General features: G+C 29.8%; 1 non-coding gene across 1 annotated transcript; it reads left to right on the forward strand.

Moving 5' to 3' along the window:
- The first annotated feature begins 5,411 nt into the window (after window positions 1–5,411).
- Window positions 5,412–5,502, forward strand: LOC120074854 (small nucleolar RNA SNORD96 family). The gene has a single exon (XR_005481130.1). It is a non-coding gene; the product is annotated as a small nucleolar RNA SNORD96 family (small nucleolar RNA).
- The last annotated feature ends 375 nt before the right edge of the window (window positions 5,503–5,877 follow it).

Raw genomic sequence — 5,877 nt, forward strand, 5'->3', positions numbered from 1 at the left:
ATGCGGTGAAGTCATCCCTGCCATTTATCCATTTTCCCATGCATTTTATTACGCGTTAATAGTTGTCGTGTCTCTATCTCTCATAGTCATACTTCCACTGTTTAATCTGTTAGTTAGGAGTAGGAGTAGCGCATAGCCCATAACCTTCAATATTCTTTTATTCTTCACCGCAAACACTTTACTTTATAACATTTAGCTACAATTCTCTAAGTTCGACCTTGGATCACCCGAGAAACTTGCGATCTCGTTATACTTGGCGAGAAAGCAAGAAAACTTGTAGCAGGAACGCATGGTCATTACATATATTCTTAGACACATATTGCATATCTGACGCATGACCAGCAACGCGTGGAGTACGAACGATAAACGCATATTTATTTACCTTCATTTCGTAGTTAATAGCCACTTATAGAAATTTATCATTGATAGCCAACTTAGTGAATTTAATTAATAAAGTTGAATCTCGAACTAAAATGTAAGTGAAATGCCTAGAAGTTATCACTAATAGCATGTTTATTAGTGGTAAAAGCTATCATCGAAAAGAAAAAGGACTTATAAATGTTTGGGAAGGACAAGAAATGGGCAAAAAGGTGTTCAGTGGCTATGATTGATAGAAGCTACTACTGATAGCATGTGTTACTAGTGATAGAAGCTAATACTAATAGCATGTTATCGATGATAGAAGCTACCCGATAGCATGTTATCGGTGATAGAGAACCATCACTAATAGCATGATATCAGTGAGATCATTGATAGCATCTTATTAGTGATGTTATCAGTGAAAGAAGCTATCACTGATAACCACAATATGAGTGATGTTAGTGTAGTGATAAAACTTAGGTGATATCTATATATCGAGTTTCTTTCAAAGGTGATAACCAGTTATAGAAGTCTATCATTGATAACCTTAAGTGTTAATATTTCAATGTTGATTCTAATTGATGAAAGTCTATCAATGATAACGACTGATAGCTGCTATCAGTAATAGCCATGATAAAAGATTATCAGTAATCAAAGTTGTTGGTCTTCTTTCAAAGTTGATCACTATTTATAAATCTATCATTGATAGCCACTGATAACCTTAAGTAGTATTATTTCAATTGATGAAAGTAAATCAATGATAACTACTAATAATTGATAGCAAATTAAAAGCTAATATTTCAAGATTGTATTAATTTTTTTTAAAATTGAAAGTTATCGCTGATAGCAACTATCATCGATAGCAATTGATAGAAGCTATCAGTGATAGCAGTTATCCGTGGTTATAATTGATAGCTGCTATCAGTGATAGCTTTTAATTTGAGAAAACCGGGAAGAAGCGAACAAAATGGTGGCTAGGCATGAGTTTTTAATCTTTTATCATTTTTGATCTATATATACAATTATTTTATCATTGTACTACATATTCTATTGAATTCTATTTATGCAACTAGCCCAAAAAATAATATACGTTAGATTTTTACTAAACTATTTGCTTAGGTGGATATAAAAGAAAAAAAAAATACTATTTTATGTGGTGAATCTAAAAATATAAAACAAAATCTAAATTACATTAAAAAATTATCTAAAAGCTCACATTTAATATTTTATTTTTCGAATATTTTGTTTATCCATTACATTATTTATTATTTTATTTATTTATTTATTATTATTATTTTAGAACACCACATTAACCATTTTTTTTCTTCTTTTTTTGTGATCCGATATGGCCCATTGTTCAACTGTTTTTTTTTTTTTTTTCCCTCAAAAAAAGGGATAACAACTAACAAGCTAATCTTCTATCAATTTGGAATTTCATCATTAAATCTTGAGTTGGAAATTTACCAAAAATGACCGAACGTAAATAGTTAGTTATGATCATCCCCATTACATTTTTCCCACAAAGTACCCCATTCCAAATTTGTTCGATTTGACCTCTTTATTTTCGTTTTCATGGTTTTGATTGATACTAATCTAAACTTTAAATAATAATAACAATAATAACAATGACAGTGATAATTCCGTAACTACTGACACATACTTTATACCAGTTTAACTATAACCTATAAAATCATATTATATTTTCGTATAAATGTTTAACCTAACAATGTGAGAGAGACCGCTTATAACTTAAAGGATTGACTATTGTATTTTTATGCCAGAGATATGTGGTTAAAAATTTGAACACTTTTAAAAGTTCAATAACATTTGAGACACAAAGTGAGTCTGCACTTATAATTCAAACTTAATTTAAAGCTTATTTGGAATGATGAGAGAAAATGATATTTTTCAAACAAATTATTTTTATTTAAATCCTTTTGGTAAAAACGAATAAAAATACACTTTCTATAGTGTTTCAAAGGCTATCTTGAGGAGTTTGTTAAACATTCAATTTTTTTTAAAAACAACTCATTTTCAAAATTAAATTAAACTAAACGCACCTTTAATCTTAATATTGGATTTATATAATTTTAAATTGGTAATCTAGTTTGGTAAAGTAAATGAAAAATCTAAAATTTCTATGTGGGGTGTGGGTTGGTTTGGGTTGGATTGAAACACTTTTAGACCCAATCCAATTGCTAAGATTGTAAATTTGTTGAACCCAAATAACCCTCATTAAAAAATGAACAAAATCCAACCCAACCATGAGACATTTGGATTGGATTAGTTCGGGTTACTTGGCTCATTTATTTTTTAAAAAAATCTATTCTAAAAGAAAATATAATGTTAATACGTAAAAATTTGATTGAACTATTTTTATATATTGAATTAATATTAACAACTCAATTTCAATTTATATAATGCAAAATCTCTTTTCAAAGTGCTAAAAAAATTAATTTTAAGAGTCGTTGGAAAATAAATTATCCAAAAAACTAATAAAATTAAATAAAATTAAAATAAATATATGTATATCTAATTGTATTATATATATATATATATATATTAAAGTTAATAATAAGTTTGAGTTATTTTAGATGACCCATAAACTAACTTAACCTATAAAATTTTCATTTATTTGACTTCATCGGATTAGGTTGGATTGATCGATTTTTTCGGGTCATCGGATTTTTTTAACATCCCATTTCAATGTATATAGTATTTTATTTAAAGTTGTATCTTCACATAATTATTTAACATTTTTTATGTGTAATATTTAAACACCACACACATACACGTGTACTTGTATGGATGTGATGTTGAGTTGAGTACGCTCCAATATGGGAAATTGGCAGAAATAGCACTCTCAAGTTTTTACTTTTCAAAATTTACATGTTTTTTTAGAAGTCCTCAAACTAGTTTTTCTTGATTCATCTCAGGCAAGACTGACCATCTAGATTTAATTTTAAAAAATTTCTGTTAATTTTTCCAAATATTATGTAATCTTTCCAAATCTTATATATTTTCAAATTTGCTACAAATTCAATTATCTTTACAAAATATTATATCATATATTTACCTAACTTTTCAAATCTTTAGCCCAAATTTTCACAATTATATGAATTTCCAAATTATGTAAATGGTTTTCAAGTGATTAACTTGTGATTTTTAAAATTTGAGAAAGATCAAATTTTGAAAATTAAGTAAGATATGAGAAATAAACAAAATTTTAATGTTAATCTAGCCGAACATTCATTGAGAAAGCCCAAAAATATAGAATGTTGGTGTTAATTTGTCTGGACTAGTACTTATATTTTATATATTTTTCATATCTTACCTTTTTTTTTTTTGTAAAATTTAATGTTTTTTCAAAATAAAAAAAATGCAATCACTTGAGATTCATTTTGATAATTGATAAATTTATTCGAAAGTTTGAAAATTTATATAATCGTGGAAACAAAAATTGTGCTAAAGATTTGAAAAATTAAGTAAGTATTTGATATAATATTTGGTAAAGATAAGAGAAAATTTGAAAATATATAAAATTTTAGAAGATTACATAATATTTAGAAAAATTAGTAGGATCTATAATATGTTCGAGATGTACCGAAAATGTCCAAAACAATCGAAAAGTTAAACAAAAATTATTTTTTCAACTACATACATGGTCAATTTCATTCGAAATGAACTGAGATAGTTTCACGAGTTTTCAAAAAGTGCCGTGGGTTTGAGAAGTGAAAACTTGAGATATCCTTATGTACCCATTCCACATGTTAGGTATAGTTTGACAAATTTCTCTCCCATGTATAAGTTAATACATAAATATTTAGTCATACATTTTTGTTAAGAAAGAGAACTATTTAACAATAGTTTGATCTTTAGTTATTCTAGGACAAAAAACAAAATTAATATTTGAATATCATAGATATTAGCAAATTAGTTTTGCTTAAAAAAAAAAGGAAAATTAGTTAATTCCTTGATTTGCTAAGAATAAGTCACATGGTCGATGGAAAAGAAAAAACTTAATTCTAAATTTTAGAAATTAATTTTAATTAGAAAATGTATAACTACGAACTCGATGGACGACTATATCCCCCCCTTAAGGCAGCTCTAGCCCTAGACAATTCAAAGGCTGAGATTGATTTCAATAATAATCCAACGGCGTACAATTTCCAACCTCTCCTATATATTCAACCTGGACGGCCGAAATTCTTCATTCACAAAGCTCCATCGCACCGACCTATTTCTTTCCAGAGCTCGCCCTCGTCTTGTTTCTAGGGTTTTTACAATTTGCACCGATCGCCTTTTTCTTAAATCTCCATTCTTCGTTCATTTACATGCTTTCTTCTCCTTTTTTATGTTCGGATTCAACGATTTTTCTTCTTGTTCACTTTCATAGTATTGCTGAATCTGAGTTTGATTGAATTGAATCTCTGCTGTTTCTGTACTATTTTCTGATTGTTGTTTGTAATCGTCATGGTGTTTCATAGAGATGATTCTTACTCTTTGATTTGAGCTTTTTTTGTCACTGTGAATTTGTTCAAATGCGACGGGAAACTTCTGCGAGGAAGTCTCTTACTGAGAGGAAGCAGTCTAGTCCTATATCTGCACAGTTCCGAGTAAACGTCGTATAAAAAAGCCTAACGACGTTGACGGATTTCCTTTTTAAGGATATCCTCCGTTGTGGGTGGTCTCATATTCCGTCGCCTTGTGGAGCAGCGTCGCTGCCATTACCACCTGGGACTGGCCATGAGACAGACATTTTAGTTTGATTGATTTTGTATTGTTAAGTTTGTGTTCATGTGACGGGGGATTTTAGATCCAATCCCTTGCTAGATATGGAGCGAACATGTCATGTTCGTATATTGCCGGAGTAAACGTCACAAAGAAATTCCCGTCGATGTTGATGGCTCCTCCTTTGGAGTCTCCATCGGCTGTTGGTATCATATTCCATTGCCTTGTGGAGCAGCGTTGCTGCCTTTACTTCTTGGGACTGGCCATGAGACCTACATTATTTGTCTAAATTTCAGTTTCTTTGTATTTTATTTACTGGACTGCCAATGATGATATCGGTTAACAAAATACCATCTTTCGGGACTGAACGGCATTTCAAGCCTTGCTGTCAAATCCGATATTCTGAGGCCTTTTATTAAGATTTAGTGTGCTGTTTTTTTCTTCTCTTTTGCAGATTTTGGAGATGTTCTTGGAAGGTGAAACTATATATCATGGTTAGAGACTGGTGGCAATCTGTCTGTTTTGATCTTAGTACTGCGAAAGCTGCCTTTGGGGGAGTTAGAACATAATAATGTACATTGTTTTTTATAGCTTCATGAAGCTTATGCTTGATGTTCATTGACAAAGAATGATAGAAATAAATTTTCTGAGTTCTGAACATTGTTTGCAACTTTTTTGATACAATTACGCAATGAATCTCAACTTTGAACCTTATGTATTGATGTTAAACTGTTATCCAATCGGGAATAGGATTGTGATTGTAATATAAGATGGTTTAAATATAAT

This window comes from Benincasa hispida, chromosome 3, assembly GCF_027475165.1.
Source record: "Benincasa hispida cultivar pf3 chromosome 3, pf3_genome.v1.1, whole genome shotgun sequence".
In the NCBI taxonomy this organism is placed as follows: Eukaryota; Viridiplantae; Streptophyta; class Magnoliopsida; order Cucurbitales; family Cucurbitaceae; genus Benincasa; species Benincasa hispida.